At 38.5% G+C, this 21,126-nt stretch overlaps 1 protein-coding gene across 1 annotated transcript in view; it reads left to right on the top strand.

The window, feature by feature from the left end:
- Positions 1-18,680, top strand: part of mafa (MAF bZIP transcription factor a) — a 62,358-nt gene extending 43,678 nt beyond the window's left edge. The window contains exon 3 of the mRNA XM_088413929.1: positions 18,031-18,680. The gene's annotated coding sequence lies outside the window, so the exon portion shown is untranslated. The remainder of the gene's footprint in view (positions 1-18,030) is intronic.
- The last annotated feature ends 2,446 nt before the right edge of the window (positions 18,681-21,126 follow it).

Below are 21,126 nucleotides of genomic sequence, written 5' to 3'. Positions count from 1 at the left end.
AGCATGTCATAGTGGACCAATGAAACTGTCTTGAATGCACTCTCACCCTGAGTATTCTATAGCTATCTGAGGTACACACGCAAGGTTAGACATGAGAGAGTAAGAGAGTGAGCAAGAGACGGTAAAGAAATGTGCGTGGCTGTACGAGGGAATACTGAGAAGCAACTGAGAGCAGAAATAAACATCATGAGATCAGGTTAATGACCATAGGAAATTAGGTGCAATAAATATAGCCATCACTGCAGTGCAACCCTGGACTAAACTCCTCAGAGACAAAAGGAGCGTATGACAAAAATTTTGTAAGGTTATCATTATGTGTTTGGCATTGCTTTTGAGGGGAAAAAAAACATCTAATGTTGCTTAAGGTGCATCAAATCTAAAAATCGATCTGTGTGAGCTCTTACACTTTGCAAATATCCATTTTATTAATGCACGGATCCGCGGTTATTACTACTAAGTACTACTTTCATGGATAATTTTAGGTGTTGTGGCTTTTAATCAAGTGTGATTTGCAGTTTTGAATTCACTGTAACAAAAAAGTGTGTTTTTTTTGTTGTTGTTTATTTTGGGGGCCAAGAGACAACCATACAGTGTCTAATGGTAGTATTCCTTTTATTGTCACAGTTGTTTGGATGGTAAAGGGACGTAGCGAACCTTAAGCGGATTTATAAAGCTCTGCCTCTGGCTTCTGTGTCTGTGACGTCTGTTGGCATTGGAGGTGACGGCCTCTCAGTAGAGGAAGAGCTTTGAACCTGAGGGCCACTCTTTCCACAAGAGGCTAAGCACCACTTCAGATCAGGGGGGCTTCCCCTAAACAAACATTTACCGCAGTAAAGACAGGGTCGAGCTCTAACGATGTAGGTCAGCGGGGCTTTTTACAGCAAGGCCCCTTAGAAGACAGGGGCCAGAGATGGACAAATAGCAGGACATTAGCGGTCAGCAGCATCAGCTGGAGCCAGATCTGGATGCACTTTAATAGCTGTTTGTTGGTGAAGAGGAAGAGGCTCATAAAAATGGAGGCTCTTATCTTTTGTCGATCCTGTGTGTTTGTGTCACAGTTCAATCTGACAATGGTGAACCGTTACGGACAAGCCCAGATCAAAGATGGACTGCAGACCATGTATAAGAGCAGCGAAGCCTATTTTTTTGTGTGTCCCACACGACTGATTTTCAATTCTTACACCTCCGCCAGCATCTTGTGATCATAATAGCAAAAACGATGTGTAAACAGCAACACAAACAATGACAATGGTGTAAAAGATATTCTTTTTTCTGACACCATAATCAATATTAATCAGTTCATCCAATGAGGTTTTATTTGGTGACTGCTTTGAGGGGCTTTCTCTGCCTGAGGAACTCTCCGCATGCTGACACCTTTAACGACTTCTTAAATGTCACAGAATGTCAGGCGGCGGGATAAAAGTAGAGGACCACCTCTTGCTTTCCGCTGAACCTCTGTAGTTTTTACTACGCAACAGTGCTGCTGGCCAGGATACATGCACTCAGGTGTGCCACACATTTTCTCACTAGTGACATGATTTAATGCACTTGCTACTAAGCAGGCGGATGATAAGAGCTTCTTGTCAGTGAAGGAGCACTGATTGAACACAGCATGCCCTTACAAATGTGTGCTTTGAGCATGTTTCTTATGAGACAATCGTCTATCCCATGCAGTTTCGTGTAAAACCTTACATGATAAAGTTTTCTCTGTAGTGCACCATCTAGCCTCCTCACACTCATTTTTTTTCACTTTCCTCTTCCTTTCAAGAGCTTTAAAATCAGTTGTATTCCCAGGGGAGCGGACTGCTGCTGGGATGAAATGAGCATCAACTCTGCTCAATTTTCCATTGAGCTAACCAGGCAGCTCATCTCCATTAGTGTCCGCCTAACCAGCCCCACTCTGGATCTCCTTGGCTGTGATCTCACCGCAAGCCGGCTGGGTGGATGTGTGTGTGTTCGCACGCCGGCACACGCTTGTGCGATTTTACGAGAGCTCCGAGCCCTACAGCTGTGCGAGATCTGAGTGTTAGGCCGCGGCGAGGCTCCGTTAAGCTCAACAGCATGAGACTGTATCAATTACGCTGCCACAGCGATACGAACGCAGCGTGCGGCCTTCAAAGACAAAGACTATGATCGCACAGCGTCTCAGTTCCTTTAGCTACATAGTCAGCAGGATAACCTTCACAGATGAGTCACACATCCCAAGTGGAGGACAAAAAGTGATGAGTTTTGTTTGAATAATCAAGGGGAAACAAATTTGGGTAAAAAATGACACCAGGTTTATAAACAATGAACATTATAAACATAGGCCTGGGGGTGTTCACATACACTGGATATGATGTATCACCAATAACCTTTAACAGTCAATTAGAAAGTATCGATAGAAAGTCGTCCTGGCAAGTTCATAGCTGGTTGGAAAAGATGCATGGTCCATACATGTTGTATTCAAGCTGGCCACGATGAGTGTCACAAAGTTGTATTTTTTAATTGCCATCCATTAAACAATATTACATATAAGATTAAAGTATTATAGTTATTTTTTTGTGCACATCATTAACTTGCCTTTAGGTGCTAGATTTGGCCCACCCCCAGTCTCTCACTGCAAATCTACAGCTCCATTGATTAAACGTATTGGATGGAAGTCACTTCCGTACACATTACTATCGTTAAAATTATGCTTCTTCGTGAGTCCTGGCAAAAAATACCTAATGTAAGGTGGAGTTTGTGGAGTGCATATAATTTATGGGCCACCATAGCTACACATGTAACATTTTATTGAAACAACACAATATTTTTTCTAAACACACTAAACATAAATTTAGCATGTTGGTTTGTCCCTCTGCTAGCATAGCAGTTTTTTACGTGGCCCCTTCGCAAAATCAATTACCCACCACTAATATAGATGAGTAGTATAGATGAGCAGGAATCCATGAAGATTCCTCTCTGCTGCATCATCCTCTTTATTCTATACTCAATACAATCCCAAAAGAAAACTGAAAGCTAAAACGTTTTGGACAGAAAAATAACCAAGTGATAAAACATAAATGAATAAATAAATAAAATGCCCTTGATAAAAGTGAAATGATAGCTGTTGAAGTCTATTAAATTGTGAGGTCACAATCAAGTGTTTGTAAAGCGGAAACTAACAGTTTGCAATACTAGCCCGGGTTTAAATGGTCGGTAAACCACTCAGCATGGGGATTTAATTAGTTAGTAATGGTAAACAAACTACATAGTGCGAAAGCCTAAACTCACAATGAAAGTAGGTGACATAAATGTTTCTAATGGACACACTATACAAAATTGTATACGTAATTTGCTATGAAAATAATACATTGTTTGAATATTATTTAAATAACTAATTACTAAAATAAATCTTTGAGATGTCATTTGAAAGCTATATCGATACGCTGCTTACGTGATTGTATCACGTTACCAAATGATATAGTGCAAAATTCTCAAGAAGAAAATGTATCACCTTCAGTCACTTAATAGCTAAGAAACACACAGAACATAATTTACTTTGAAAAAGATTGATTAATGCATTGTTTTATGAGGTAATATAAATTCAATAGATAGTGTGCCACAAACACAATTACTCTCAGCATACATTACAACGTCAGTCTCTTTGAAAACCGAAGATGGACAAATTGACTTATTGTTTGGCTCGGCACCAAATGACAAAGAGTTGGAAAGTGCAATATGATGATGATACGAATGATTTACAAGCAGTACAAAAAAGCATCACTTAGTCCACGCAAAACGATGACAGACAGTGCACATGCTGGGGAATCGTGAGTGATTCGCACATCAATTTGAATCCATTTGAAAATGTCCACTGAGTTGCACATGGCAAATGAGCGTGAGCGAGAACAAAAACAAAGAAGCGAGTAGAGGTAGGATGTGAGCGTCTTCTCGGGGGACCTTAAACAAACCGATCGGGCGCAGGGAGAACACTTAGCACTGCTAGAGACACTCTAAACAGCCACGGAGGAATTGGCCTCTTACTGGGAAACTTCATCTCTTCCAAACTAGACATCCTTATATCCGCTACATGTGTGTATACACGCATATGTGGCTGTTGGTAAGAACATATATGTCACGCTGAAGGCACAAGTACCATACACTCCATACCACACACGTTTTCCAAAACAGTGTCACAAGTGACTTGAGATGAGGCAAAAAATGTTTTTCACTTAGGAGACGCGGTGACCTTATTCCTTCTTCATGTTCATGAAAATTTTGCCTACATTGCAAAATTTGGCTAAACAAGATGAGCTTAAATTTAGGCTGCGGGATGTCAACACAAACACAGCATAGAAAGTTCATGTTTAATTAGGTAACACACACACCCACGCACACACACACACACACACACACACACCCTTCACTAAAGTTCATTTCAATTAGTCCCACCTCGGCCCCACTTCTAGGTCTCAGTGATTTGTCAATGCCTTAACTTATTTGTGGCGCGGCAGGGACACAATGCAGCATGCAAATGTTGTGTATGTTTGTGCATGTGTGTTGCTGTTTATGTTTTGTGTGCGACCTTGACATGAGAAGAATAAAAAGGAACTCCCGTGCCCTTGACATTTCTTTTGCGTTCTTAAGATGAATTACCTGTGTTATTTACATTTTCAGAAGACATTCATATATCCCTGCTTTGTTCCCAAACACTCAAATATAATAAATGACAGCCATAAAAATAAACACTGATTTAGTTGCGTGTAAAATATTATTTTGTTGTGCATTATTGATTTGGTTTGTTGCAAATCATAGACAAACTTTAACCATTAATAATGCTTGACAAAAATATAAATACAAAACAAATGACCAATTCTATTTTGTATTTATTATACTGTAAATTATTACATTAGGTCATCAATGAAACAAATAATTTTGTGACAATATTTGGGTAATAAATACAATGAATGTAAATTATTTTGTACTTCCTTTTTCTTTTTCTTCAGTTCCAGAGGAATCATGGTGTTGTGATTTACTTCCAATATAGTAATTAGCACTTGCGTGGCAAAATACTACATAACTACCATTACTACACATCCAATTTACTGTAAAAATGTTCATAATAGGTACTAATAGTTATTAAAAACACTAAAGTAACAGATTACTTTAAATATTAAAGTAATCGGTATTGATCATTTTGGTATATAAAGTAATAGATTAATCACTCAAAGCAATTGATTACTTTAGTACTTAATCAATTTGGTAGGAGTGCCTTAAAATGGCTGGGGAGATTTAAGTAATGAATGAAGTATGAAATAAATGAATTGCTTTGGTTAATGACGTGCTAAAGTAATCAATTACTTTACGTAACTTTCAGCGTATCCTTAGGTGAAAAAGCAATCAATAATATCTACTTACCATCAACACTAACCCTAACGTATAAAGTCAGTGATAAGTTTACTTTTTATTTAATAAAGTGACAGCCAGTTTTACAAAGTCCTTAACCAGATTTGGAAAAAAATACACAAATGGGATTGAATGTCTGGACTCTTAAAAAAAAAAAAAAAACATGTCCTTGAAATTCAATGAGTTAAACTTTAGAACAACTTTGTCTAGATATATATTCATTGAGCAACTCCAACAACTAAATTTGCTGCTACCTATAGAAACCTCGTTCAAATCTCAGATACCCCCTGAAGAGTCCTCACCTACCCCCCTTTGAGAACGACTAGTAGCAGAAATCCCAGATGTCCGATGTCTTTGCTGTGGTCAGACGGCCTATAGAGCATGTCCTTCAAAGGCTCTCAAAGGTGTTCTGTGTCTACCCTGTCCATTTTGTGCCACCCTCACCAACAAAAGTCGATCAATCAGCTGTAAGTGAAGCCATCAGGTCACCTTTGAAATTTATCATTTTTTGTGTGCGTGTAAAATGAAACGCTCCCGTGATGGTATGGCCGCTAAATTTAGATTACCTATATGCCAATATCCTCTACCCTTCCTGCCTTCCACGACAACAAAGTTCCTAAATAAAAGGTGCTGAGACACTGAGACACATATCCAGCCCAAGTATTTTTTCAAGCACTGTACATACATGATTCTGAAAATATAACAGATGCCTTTAAAACAAAGTTAGTGGCCCAAGACTTTGTATAAAATGCATTTTGTTTAAACATAATATGAAGATACAATTTTTAAGAAGCTGGGATGAAGTGAAATATTCAGTTGCTTATCAGCAAAAAAAAATCACCTGGCAGAAGTATTTTCCATGTGTCTGCTGCGTCTTATTGTGGCTTTCAGAGGTGCTTAGTAGCTCTTGTTTGCGCACAATCCGTCAGTGATTATTTCCCGCTTCTGGCTTCATGCGCGCTGATGTGTCTTTTCACAAAGCAGCTTCATTTGCATAGATTTGGACACGTAGCTCTCAAATCTTGAGGCGTGCTTGAAGGAGAGTTTAAAAAGCAATCACCACAACGGATCTTCTTGTTTGCGTTAAAGGTCGACGATATGCCTATCAACTTGCGCTAGATCAGCTCTTAAGTAGAGTCGCTTTTGAAGCTATCAATCATTTTGCCGGATCATCCGAAACATTTTTGGGGAATAATGAGGTTGAAACGCTAAAGTTTGTACAGTTTGGTTCCATGAAAACTCCATAAAGCTTTGAGTTGGAATGTTTATGTTTCTTTATTATGTGCTGCCATTTTTTTTTCTGCTGAACGCAGCTTCTGGGGCTCTGCCATGCAGAAAGTCCCAATATGGCTCTGTCTGTTAATCAGAGTCCGGAAGCCAAAAGACAGAAAACAGCGGAGAACCACCCGGTGAAATTTAGCACACGATGGCTCCCAACGGGCATCATTTGGGGACCAGGGAGAGTTTTTTCCCCTCCTTCTCCTTTTCCTTTTTCCTGCATGGTTAGCAGGTTGGAAAGCTCAAGTCCAACATTGCTGCTGACACAACCACTCAGGGACGGCTGTAACAGCTCTCTTAGCATGGCACCTGTTATTGAGCCGTCAGAGAAAGAGAGAGAGGAGGAGGAGGAGGAAGAGGCACTGGAGGAGGACGAAGAACATTAGGAGAGGTCGGTGCGGACGCCTAAAACAAAGTCAAGCTAACTTTTCATTCTATGGCTTTCTAAGGAGACCATAAAACGGCGCCTGTGTTCTTTTGCTGAGAGTGAATACTCCTGTTATGTTCCATCTTGCGAGCAACTGAATAAACCACCTGATTATAATTGGATTCGCCACATGCTACCTTGGAAGATCGGTTGTTCAGTTTGTCATCTTTACATCAAACTCCTCAATTACTTTCATGTTATGGTCTCAAAAATGTGGTACTATAAATACAGTGTAATTGCATATTACCAAAAATCTATGGTAATAGAATTAAATTTATTTATTAGATTACTGGACTTCATTTAAAATTGTGATCAAAATAAATAAGAGTTTTTGGCTATTTTGTTTTTTTCCTCCTTAACGCATCCTATGTATGGACATTTAAAATAATATATAATATATAAATAATAATAATAATAATAATAATAATAATAATAATAATAAATAAAATAATATATAATAATATAACTATTCAGACAGTGCCTTATAATCTGGTGCACTTTATAGACTTGACAAATATGGTGCCAATATAAAATATATAAATACATAAGACAAAAATGGGTAATAACCAATTTTGAAAGAAAAAAAATCCTAGCAGGCAATCCCAATAAGGGCAATGATAGGATTAAATCCAAAAACTTGCTGACCTTCAAATATGTAAAATATGTTTATGATGAAAACGATCAATCACAAAAGAAAAAGCAACAAGGAACTTACTGTATTGTTACAACACATAGATCAAAATAATTATGCATTGAAATGATTTATGGATTTAAAAAAAAAAAAAAAAAAAAACTTCATCAAGCTTATATACACCCTCTTCTGGGGGCCGGCCAATAATACCATTAACAGCATTGTTCTAAGTCATTATGAGATGAGAAACACAATAATAATTGCTGGACTACTCATGCATAATTTCTTTTATTGAGCTAATCACTTTAGTGAGCAGTATTTGTTTGTCTTCCTCTTCCTCTCTGCCTTTCTTTCCTAATATGCTATAAATCGTGCGAGTGGCTGCAGTACAAATCCCTGGCGGATCCTCAATATTGTATTTTGTGGTATGTGGCCATGTACACTTAAGAAGCATGGACCTGGGAGTTATTAGTCTGTAGGGACAGTGGACTTCGACACAATAAGATGAGCACTAGAACTCAACACTGGACATATACTTCAAACCCCAGAACACGATACATAAGGCATGTGACTCTCTCCCAAAACACAATTTGACCCCGTTCACCCCGCTATTAATGTATTTGTTTGATTGAACCAAAAATGCTAAGAAGCTCCTGCATTGGTTCTTGCTAGATTGTTTAAATGTGGTATGGCTAGGGGTGTATTTAAATGCAAAATACTCAACTCTGATAAGGAGCCTTTGGAGGCCCATACACGATATTATGTGGTTTAGGGCCTTTCTGATGGAAAAGCTCTTACACTACACATATGGCCCACTGACAAACATGACAGATGAAACACTGTGTTTGCTTTTGTTTAAGGAGCGGCTCTTCTCTTAATACAAGCCTTTTAAGTGATCAAAAGGGCCTGGCGATATTTGATGTTGTCTGCGGGGCGATGGAGGGTGGTGGTGGTGGTGGTGGTGGTGGGAGGCAGAGGAGGTGTCATCTAGTGATATAATGCTCCAGTCCTCTGTCACACTGCGTGGTGTCTGCTGGGAAATAATCTGACATCTTGCGCTCAACACATGGCAGCGAGGAGTACAGAAAGTGATGGGGGAGCAAAACGTATAAGGCAGAGAGTGATTGGACAAAGAGAGGAGGGAGAAGAGAAAGGGAAGTAAAAGGGAGTAGACGCAATCAATTGCGCAGTCTTGTCTCCATCATGTCATCACCTGTCAGCATAGATTTAAGAATATAGCTTTCCAGAGTGCAACATGCTTGAACGACAGTCAACGTTGTTTCGCGAATGGCACGAAAGAGGAGGAATTGTTTTTTGTTTTTTTTGATTGTGCAGAAGTACTGTGCAAGAAACACATTTCCACATTCAAATCAGGGTTTCGTTGAGAAATGAAAACGAGAGCTTGAAAAAATGCATCCGGGTTAAACAGTTGGCCAAAGGAGAGCAGAAGAAAATGAAGAGACGGTGACAGAGTGAATAAATCGAGTCATTAAGCTTGAGTATGCGGGAGCCCGGCTTCCATATGAGAGTGTGGGGTGGCAGGATGCTTCTTTTTCTGTTCACTGCAAACAGAGAAGCAGATTGGCTCCGTTTCTGTTATTCTCGACACAGCTTTGCCTCTTGCTTTTAATGGGGGACTTCCATTTCTGTTTCATTTGACACACTTATATGAATTAACCTTTCCTAATTCAAATGATTCCAAATTCAAATGGCTCAAATTATTTTGAAAATCAGTCACTCACTATCGGGCCATGTTAAAGTAGTATACAAGTAAATAAAATGTAATGTTTAATTATGTAAAAAAAAAAGATTCATTACAAAATGGTACATTTAAAATCAGGTTTGCTCACATTTGCCAGAGGAAAAAATGTCCAGTAAATAGTCAAATATTCCATCCACTCTAAGTGTCCTCATTAATAAATACCTGCAAAACTGCTGATATCAGCCCAGTAAATAAGTAAGCATTGACAAGATGCTTCGTTTGGTCGGATCTGATCTAATATTTCTGCTTTGCCGTAATTGTACTCTGTGATTATGTTAGGTTTCACCACTGGAATGGAACAAATTATTCACTGGCCAGTGGAAAAACACAAAACCAATGATTCCACCTCCACAGGCGGAAACGTTAGCTCGAGACATTCTGACAAATATCTGAAATGATACATTCGCACGTACAACTGAGATGCACTTCCTGACCAATCATGCCTGTGTGTCTTCTGTTGACACAAACAGGATTTTTCTCTTTCGTTTATTTGGTCTTTCACTGTCGTATTTAGATTTTAGTGCAGAGTTCAATCGTTACTGAGTGATGGTACCATCAGTATAGTGCATATGTTGTAAAACTGTCAGCTGTTGACAGATTGACGGACACGGTCAAGCCGTCGATCACCACGAGCTAGAGAAAGAGAGAGAGAGGATAAGGAGGAGGAGGGGAGATGGAGGTAGCTACAGAATGCTGCCAGGAAGGTTATGTTTTTTTTTTTTAAAACTTTGTTGTTGACAAGATTACACAAACATTACTAAAAATATAATGTGAAACTTCATTGTATATATATATATATATATATATATATATATATATATATATATATATATATATATATATATATATATAATTTTCAGAAAATATGCCATTCTTCAAGATACATGATGTCCAGATACATTTTTAGTAATGTTTGTGTTTTTTCTCTTCCTGTTTTGATTGTTTGTTTGTTTGTTTTTTAGTTGTCTGGGCTATGTCAAATCAATGGCGGAAAATGTTTGAAATTCTTTAAGGTTCAACGCGCTGGATAAATATTCATGATATTAATTAAAGTCTACAATTTCATGTGATTTATTTTTTTCTTGGTGGAGGGCTACGCACCACTGGAGCGCTCCTTTATTTCCTATGATCAAATCTGGCATAAAAATTAAACTGTACGATAAACACAGCTGATTGTAGAGCAAGTGCAAAAATAAAAGGAGGCACGTATAGAGATTAAGTGTTGTTGTGTAATTTCTAACAGATGTTGATTCAAAGGGGAAAAACTTTATTTGGTCCAGATGGTCTCAGTCAGAGACAGAATGTGAGAGTTGACTTCATTGGCTCCGGCAATGTGTTTTCCCTCCTGATAGGAATTAAAATGGTCGTTCGTTTGTCACCGCTCACTACACAGTTTAAAACGCGGCAATGAAATGTTCCTTGGCGATAATGCACCATAATTACTCAAACGCCTGTTCTTTATCTGCAGCAGAGGGTGGACATAAGGAACATTTCCCTCTGATGAAATTTTAAATGCCACAGAGCTTTCTTGATTGAGAACGCAGGGAAAAATCAGCTCTTTTTATGCCAGCCGAGGCCATAATGCCTGTCATCATCTCGCTCAAAAACAAAGCTGCGTGTTATGTGACCAGTTTAACAGAAAGGCTTGGGCTCTCCAGCTGCTGCTTGCACCTCTGTATCTGGGCCTGCAATCAGGTGTAACACGCTGTAGCAACGAGGTGTAGCGCACACCTATCAGGCTTTGATAAATGTATTTGTTTTAGCAGGCTGATGGGTATTGATCTCCAGAGGTGAACATTGCGGAACCCTGGAAGAGGAGAGGACAGGCGTACACCCCACACGCGACAACATTGGCTGTGGAGGAGTGGGATGGTTAACAGTGCGCCGTGACCACCACTTGCTTATTGTGGGGGGAAAAGTGGCACTACCTCGGAAGATGGATGGAATGTGCCATTCGGTGATCAAATGAACCTAAAAAAATATGTTTATATGAGTCTAAAATTCCACTTAAAGTCCCCTTTGCTTGACATAGAGAAATTGCACGTTGTGTTCAGAAAAGGAGGTACTCTCAATACACGATTGTGTCCGGCCGCGGGCTCAGAGCAGTCACAATGCTTCATGGCATACTGTATATCACAGGCATGCTCGTTTCATCTTTCTATTCTTCATTTGAACGCCTCATCTTTGTCCGTCTCGCTCAACCTGTTCGTCTTTAAACCTGACAGATGATCCATTGAGCGTTTTTAATGCCCGCTCAAAATGTCACCTCTCCACTTTCAGTCACATTTCTCACTTATCTCCCTCACAGATGGCACAGTGTTTAAAATAATGTGTACACTTGCAGACAAAGTACTATTGATATTTAACATTTTACTTGTATTAACCACTGTGAAAAATATCTGAACAAAACAGTAACTAGTAATATTTGAAAAACAAATGTGGAAATCCTTCAAACTCAGTCATTAATACAAGACATTTGTATCTTTTTCTTTCTTTTTTTGACTCACATGAAAACCTTTTCAAGGTCAGCGTTGTGAGACCCTAAATGAGGGCAGAACCGTTGTTTGATTTGTGAGTTAATCCCCAGGATGTGCAAGGTGCTTCCACACTTGGGACTCTCCACAGTTTAATTCTCAAGCGTGTACTGTAACTAGTAGTGAAACATTTTGATTTGATGGGGAATTTCCTCCGCAGTCCATCATAATGTACACATTGTATTATCTATAAGTGATAAATAATGATGTGTGTGCAGTGTATCCGATTAGAGTTTCCACCACAGTGCTTTTTGCTCATAGATGAAAGATGGGTATTAAATGATGATAACTGCTTTCCGCAATGCTGCACTGAGTCACAATCCACCTGACCCAGTGGCCTCTAAAACTGCACTTATCTGATGGAACGATCACAATGATTTTTGAGGTCTCTCAAAAAAAGGTTAGTACTTTGTTTGCACTAAATAAACATATCATGCACCAGAGGCATCATTATTAAAATATAAAAATGCACTTTTCTTTTTTTATTTAAGAAAAATACCTTTTAAAGTTCATGAATAATGACCAGAACCTGGATAAGCAATAGGGACAATTATTTAGCCTAAAACAAAACCGACACATATTACCAATGATGTTACACACTGCTACAAAAACATCAAACAAAAAAGTGTGCCCTAATTATGTCAAAGAAAATCTTTGAATTCCTCACAAATCTAAAGTCCAATGTTTTTTTGGTTTTTTTTTTTCTGTGCAAGTTGGTTATATGTACAGACAATGAAAAGTGAGAAGGATAGAGTTGAGTTATTTGTAGAGGAGCTATGAAAATGTGTATCTCAGCGTATGTGGTAGCCATATAAGAATTTACAATGAACTGAAATGCTCTTATTAATCTTATGGCAAGGCATGAGCATAAATTGGCCAAAACTGAACAAATGTTCTAAGTTTTATTTTACATAGTCATTTCATAACATATTTCATATTTTTTTCTTTCACTTTATTTCACCTTTTGATATTGTATTTGCGACTTTTTATTTTCAGTTGACAATTATTGATGGAAATAAATATGGTACTGATTTTGTCTTAAATCAATTTTTGATCTTCCTCTAGTGACAGGGTCCTGAAGTTCCTGAGAAAATCAGTAAATATTCTTGACTTAAATATAAAGTTTTTTAGTTTTTTTGTAATGTAATAAGAATGGGTTCAGCTTTGGGGGGAAAAGTACTTTATACCATCATAGTTATTCACTTTGTTTAAACACCAATGAGTATATAAATAATCTCCCCAAACATGTTTCCTTTGTTTTCATCTTCCCATTATGGCTGTCAATGAAACCAAAGAGCTTCCACTTCCTGTAATGTTGCATTAGATTTCCAATATCCCTGATGTGTTTTTCCATCTTTCACAGATCAAGACTTTGGAGGCTTGTTAGATGAAAAATTATCAATACAAAATAAAGCATCAGCAAAAGAGTAAAAACCCATTGGCAACATGCTCTTGTGGCCTGCATCAATAATTAAACCAGTGGCTTAGAACTTTATTTTCAATGCATGATTGAGGTCAACCAATGTTTGATTCAGCTAAGCGTTTCTTGTGTAAAATGTAAAAAGTATTGACATATTTAATTTTATCATGTAATAATAATATTATTATAGGCATATTTGTTGTGGTTTTGTTTTTGTATAAAGATGTACAATTCAGGTGGGATTGTTTACTCAAAGTAAATAAATGACTCACTGCCACTTCGAACAAAGCTTCTCTGACTAAGCGCATGATGAAAAACTTCGGTTCTCAATTGTTTTATACAACTATTTAATAAATATTGATTTACTATCTTAATTATATGGTAATCTCAAAACACAAAGGTTCCAGGGTTATGGCTCTCTAAAGTCCTCCTCCAAATTTCCTGTTTGCCCCAACGGCATCCAGAGAGGGCTATAAAAGGGGAAGGCAACCATTAAAAACACAAGTGTCAATATCAGCAATACACCCTGACTGAGCTTCTTATCAATGGTGTGCAGCAGGTCTTCAAAGTCAAAGGATGCAAAGAGAACAGAAAAGTGTGTTGTTGTTTTTTTTTGTTTTATTTTTATTATTTTTTTTTACTTCTTTAAATAGGAAGTTTATTCAAGCATTTGCATTGTATCAAGAAAGAGAGAAGTCCATTTTTACTCTTCGGTTTGGTCAAAAATTTGCAAGAATGAATTTTTTAAAAAGAATTGAAACGTAACAAAATGTGATTACATCATGGTCATTATTTTATTTTTTCGTCCACGAAAAATGAAAAATCGAGGTTGATGCACTGAATAAGGCACACTGGATTATAAGGCACCCTGTCAAAATTGAAGGCTTTTTGCTTATAGTAGATAAAATACGGTAATTGTGTCCCAGCATGGCAGCATGACAACGCACATTGAATGGTACACTTTATTCGTCAGTCAGACAAAGCATAGATTTCTATGCAAAATGAAACTCATTGCACATCATTGCGATGCATATGTTCCATGGGCCATAATCACAATGACAATACTTTCTTCGATATATTGTGCAGCCCTAGTATGGTTGTTCGAGGTGGGGTAGATCCTGGCTTCATAACCAGCCAATCACAGTGCGCAATAATTTTCTATGCCGTGAGTCAAACTTGGAAGCCACATATTTGTGTACAGACTGGAAACCCTGAGCAAGGGTCCATGATTTGCCGATATCCTAGTTGCAATTTGCATTTTTACGGTTTGTTCCAGAGATCAAGGTTGCTGGTTTAATTGAGCCTGTACTAGACCCATAGCTGAGAAAGCAGGCGGAGGATCATCGATAAACTATAAAATGGTTCCAATACGGTCAATCGAAGAGGCTTTGTGAGGATCTCCCTCGAGGCTTTGATTTTCCTCTCAAAGAACAATCGGGGATCTCTGCTCTTCAAAGGCAAACGCCATCTTTGCTGTTATTGTTGTTGTTGTTTCCCCCTCATGTCTGAGTGATGTCACCGAGGTCGATTTTATCCATGTCCATAAAGGCTCTCCCACACTTGAATCACCCAGGGGACAGCATCTGCTGGTCTCTGCAATGGTAACAACCACCAATAAAGGTCAATCTCCCATGGTAATAGCCAATTGGGTTTGTTCCCATTATTGGCGCTCTGAGCTGTGGTCAACAGATGGAGAACTGGCACCACCACAAGTTACGCTGCAGTCTGAGGTGGCTTGGTTTTGTCTTGAAGCAATCTTGTGTCTTTTTTTGCATCAGCTTGGGTTGGCCTCCACGTCACTCCATCATCGGCAGCGCCAATGCAAAGAGACTTGTCGCAGTCGCGTCACAAGAGCGTTGCCGGTGAGGGTGAACTGTCTAACCATTTCTGCTAATTGCCTCATTAATGATTCACCAGTGTTAGGCTGCTCTAGCACTTCGCTGTGGGGAGCAAATTGTTCTGATTGGTTTGCTTCTGTCAATTATTGATGAGGCGGTGAGCTGAAGTGCTAACACCTGGCTTTGCAGGTCCAAATGGCCCTGCATTCCCATCACATACTCTGTTATCACACACCCTGGGACCACATTGACTCTTGAAGAGCTGCGGAGTCCTGACTGCTGCTGCGTGAGTGGATGTAGCATGCCCGGGGCAATGGCTCTGATCTCTGCGGTGAGGTTATTGGCTCACTTGGCGCTCTTGCTGTGCAAAAGGTGGACAATGCAGCGGTGTAGCGCTTGTAGCAATTTCTAGTTTAAAGGGTATTGTCACATGGAGAGTGACAATGGTAATGACTGTGTCTGTGACACAGCAACAAATGTCGCATTCTACGGACTATAGCTCAGTAGTTGAAGTCAATCACTTATGCGTTGTGAAAAACAAAAAAACAAACAAGTAAACAAATAAACAATGTTTAAGTCTATTTTTGTTGAAGGTTGTTAAAATGGTCCCTTCTGTTATTCAAAATACTCCAAAGAGAAGCCCGATGCAGGAAGTAGTTCTAGCATCAGCTCTTCTGAGCAGCTGATTGCTTTGTAACATTAATAACGGGGCTGTGTATTCACAGGTCTACCTCTCAAATAACAACGAAAAACACGCACAAACACCCATAATGGTAGATTACAAATGGATTTACTTCAACACAAAACCGCATTTTGACCAAAGCACTGAATTTGATATACATTTCTGCTCTAACAAAGCCACTAACTCACTGTAGCGACAAGCAAAGCCATCATTGGCTATATCACATTGCTAATGTTCAGATCGTTAGGTGACTGAATAGTCGACTCAAACAGTTGATGTTATTCTTTGAGAAACATTCATTAGATTCTGTTTTTAAAGACGCATTGATAATAGTATTTTCAGAAAAAAAAAGTCATAACAGTAGCAGAGTAAAATGCCCGCTGGTGGCCTCACTTCTTGAACAATCTCCATTTGTATGTCTATGGGCAAACAGCAGCATAGGTTATTGTGCCTATTGCTACTCGATTTTTTTTCCATTGTAAACAGTTTAGTATAATTTAATGAATTGAAGAACACAAGAATAAGTAAAAAAAGAATAATAATCAAGCTACAGTAGAACATGTGTAGGATAATAGTGAGAAAAAGAATCCAAGAAAATAAAAATAAAAAACAGTAGAAGAATGGCTGCTTGAAATACTATAAATAAGTAATTTTATGTGACTATGGGCTTTTTTTCTCTTGTATTTTTTCTTTCCATGTTCGCAAATAATTTTGGTGATTTAGCACCACTTTGTTTACCATACTATTAATGTGGCCGGTGGAAATAATGCATTTCAAAACAAAATGTCTATTCTTTGTTGTCAACTCAAAATATGGTAAAATAGGCCATAAAAACGCAAAATGCGGCGATGCAGTTTTAAAATGTATCTTTTGCCATGTAGTGGAAGAGTTGAACATGTACTACATCAGTGAAAAATAAAAATATAATTTAAAAAATTACTAATCACAGATTTAAAAAAATAGATTTAATTTTCTAAAAAAAAAAAAGACAGTGTGCCCTACAATCCGGTGCACCTTGTGCATGCATTGAGTCCCAAAATCTGTAAAACGTTATTTCTCAAATTTTTGGAAGCCCTTGACTTGACTGACTGTCAGACTATTTCCTGCTGACAAAGGAAGGGAAAACATACACTACTTATACTAGCAGCAATAAATCAACTAAAGAACATTGCGCATTACGTACAGTGCATACTTATGCAAGGATAAACCATCATAGAACATTACATATTAAGTTCAGTACATGTGCTGGCAGCAATACACCAATCAGAAAATATTCTGAACGCTGGGATTGATAAACTGGTGACAAATCAAAGAACATTACATACATTGCCTTTTATTGCAGACTGTATGCTTGAGCATTGTGCTTGTTAATATGGTCCACCCTATGTAAGGGTTGAGAAGAAGAATGAACCCCATAATCGCACCTGATAATATTATAACCTACATGGTGTAGAAAGTGGATTATGTTGAACTTCTGAATAAGTAGCAGAACCAGCCAAACGTGTAAAAAAAAAAAAAACAACTAAGTTATAGTCTCAAATATATGGTCGCTATTTTGTGTTTCCAATTAATAAACACGTACATATAGTATGTGCAGCATGACCTAGTTAAAAAACAAACAAACAAAAAAAACAATAAAAACAGATACAATGTGATTCATGGACACCTTGGAATAGCACCAAGATTCAAGTCGCTCGTCTACCTTTGGCCTTAATTGAAGCTGATTGAAGAGTCAGCCCCCATACAGACGACGCTGTCGCTCTGAATCTTTGCCAAGTGGGCTCGCCATGTACACTCACAGGGTGGTCACTCTGCTTTTGTTTTTACACTGGCATCAGTGACAGCAGAGCCCATCCCACCCCTTATATAATGTGACCGTGACTCACGGTGTGTCACCATACACACTGCATGCTGAGACAAAAGTGCCATACAGTTTGTAATGCGGTCTTCAGTTTCTCATGAGCAACATTATAGCCGTTGTATGGAAGTACTATACGTATGTGTGAGCGTGGGTGTCTAAATCGCACTTGAGTAACGACGCATTTTTTCCTGTCTGTTCCCTCCCTTCTCCCTTCTTTCTTTTCTCAGACAACTTCACAACTGAGCAGTTAGGACAACAGAGCGGCTGACCAATCGCATGAAGGCATCAACAAAGCACAACATTCAAAAATTTCTTCACCAGAGGGACAAAAGACAGACCTGCTTAAATCCCTCAAGATTGCTACTTCTGACTCGTTCCCTGACATTTTACCTCCAGCTTTTTTTTTCTACAAAACACGAAAAAGGGGGAAAAAAAAAGACTAAACTTAAGAGACAGTGACATCGGGAGGACTGTTTTCCCCATCAGCAGGAGCTTCACCAATGCATGCTTCTGTAAATAGATCATAATAAAATCCTACACACACCCCTAATGCGGGCCACATACCAAGTCGTTCTCACCATCCCATAAACCTTCATGACTGTGTATGGTCCTCATAGTCTATCACTTTCCACATGAAGCCACCATCCTTCTTGCTCCAGACACCATGTAATTATCATTTGCAGTATCATTTCTCGTTTGGGACCTTTAAAAAAAAAAAAAAAAAAAAAAAGCAAAAGTTGTTTTCAATTATCACTGGTCTGGTCCTGCCCCTCCAGTTTTCGCTTTAGTACATGTAAATAGAGAGACAAAGACAAAAGCATGAAGCACTAACCATGACATAATGTATCACTGCAGATCTTCAGTACGATATTGTAGAGCTCAACATCCATATGTGGACATTTTAGAAATGGTTTCCCACAAAACTTTACTTCTTTCAAAAATGGACATTCTAAAACACAACAATGTGTATTTGCTACATTGCATTAATCTCGTAGAAATAGATAAAACTATTTGTAGACAAGCTTGTGACCTTTCAAAGTAAAACAACAAACTATTTCTACCTATAAAAACGAAACCATGGTGAAAGGGAAATGTCTGTGTTACATGTGTTGATAATGGCTTGGTAAATATTCTTTATGCAGTTCTTATTCAGACGTTTCCTTCATTCATGACCTAGGTAAGCGTTCCTCTAGGCCCTGCCCACCTAATAGATGGGAACACCTCACTGATTACAATGTAAACGGGGACACGTCTGTCTTCTTCGGAACATTACAATAATCAAATGGACTGAAAAACAAGATGCCAAATCAGTGGACCGACAACCTCAGCAGGATCTTTTAGGGTGGTTAACAGGGAACTGAACATGGCACTTCCAACATTTAACACCCCTACCTCTCATTGAGTGATCTGCACAGAGGCTTCCATCATATTTCTGACTCTGTCGATCTCCTTCCCTGTCGCATGACGCCAGGAGAACTTTGCTCTTTGTTGGATACTCCAGGTGAAAATTTCACTAGAAGAAATCAAACAATTGTCCACTTTGGCGCTCAGTGAAATAAGCTAGCACATGCTAAGTGTTTCACAACAAAACACAGCGATGCTAAAATACACCACTGTATATATGTACAGTATTTCCACAATGTATAGCCAGAGATGTTGCATGTTGAGTTTGAACTTGATCACTCCATACACCTCATCACTTCTCCTCACAAGTAACACAACTCACTCTTAGCTCACCAACAGTGAACGTTGCTACTCATCCACAAAGGCAGAAAGAGTCGATAGGTCAGTTTTTTAAGGACACGTAACCTCACTTTTAATGTCCCACAGAATCTGGCAACAGTAAGCGTGGGTGGAGGGAGAGAAGAAGGCAGGCAAACTGGGGCGCGACAATTAAATGGTAGCTTACAAAGTGGTACAGGGCAACCAGCCAGCAGCTGTCCATTCATCCAACGTCAAAAGGATTTGTCCATCTCAGCGAGTCAACCCTCTGCCAGAGAAGTCCAAAACCAAAGTGGAGTTTGGAAAGTAAACAGCGTCCACATTTTGGTCAAGTGCACTCTTGGCCCAGTTAACCTTAAAAGTAATTGAGATCAACAGCAACATTGAAGAGCTCAATCTCCTCCTTGATATTAAATTGGTAGCGTGCTACGTTGATAACTCTCCCAGCTGTTATAACTTTGTCTTGCTTGACATTTAATTTGTGCTTAGTACAACCATCAGATCAACCAAATGCTTGGAAATTAGGTTAGTGCATTATTAGTCAGATATTTGGAAACACCCTTCAAAGGTTCAAAGGTTGTTGTTTTTTTTTTTTTAATTATTTACAATTTATGAACTTCAAACCATCAGTATTGACTGGAAATTTCCGAGACCGGGTCAGATTAGTCAGAATCTGACCACAAGATTTTCACACATTGAATGGGAGACAATTATGAAGAGACTGGCTGTCAACTGGCTGCTGCATGCTTGTTGTCTTGACAAATAATTTCCTTTTAATTATCAATTATACATTTGTTTTGATACAACCATCAGGTTTTTCTCTACAAACTCTCTCTGTGTGGATAGATAGATAGATAGATAGATAGATAGATAGATAGATAGACAGACAGACAGACAGACAGACAGACAGACAGACAGACAAAGGTACACTTATTGATCAATATCTTAAAGTGTGTTGAGACCATTTGATGCGAAGGTGTTTCTATACCTTTGGCTTCTACTGTGTATGATTCCGATCTAAAACACTTTGTTTTTCTCGCTACTGTTTAATTAAAGACAATGGAGTTAAAAATATAAGTAGAGGGCACCTGATGTAGCCAAGTATTTTGTCACCAAGATACAAGATTATTGTCATCATGCAAAGGGGGAGAGCAGAAATATATAGAATATGCATATGAATACAGCACACACAGGCACACACACACACTAATCTAAAGAGCAAGGCAGTATGTAAACAGATCGTCAACATAATGGGATTGTTCAGTGTGCAAACAATAAACTGTTAGCGTAATCACAGGTCAAAGATATATTACCCAGTTGGCCATGTTGTAGGTATATTAACATGATGGATATGTGGGTGGGAGGGTGGGCTATTGGGCTGCAAATAAACGAGAACTGTGCGGATGCAGAGTTACCCACTAGGCTACCTTTCTATGCTCTGTATCCTTTTTTGTGTTCCACTGAATCAGTGGCTTCATCCATCTCTTTATTAGATGCTTTTCTTATTTTTTAATCAGTGGCTTCATCCATCTCTTTATTAGATGCTTTTCTTATTTTTTACAATTTCTACTTGCTTATTTCCAACACAATTCAAACACTTA

Source organism: Hippichthys cyanospilos, chromosome 4 (assembly GCF_059441005.1).
Source record: "Hippichthys cyanospilos isolate Australia breed blue-spotted pipefish chromosome 4, RoL_Hcya_1.0, whole genome shotgun sequence".
Classification (NCBI taxonomy): Eukaryota; Metazoa; Chordata; class Actinopteri; order Syngnathiformes; family Syngnathidae; genus Hippichthys; species Hippichthys cyanospilos.
Note: the sequence above shows the minus strand (reverse complement) of the source record. Positions and strands in the feature narration are given on the sequence as shown.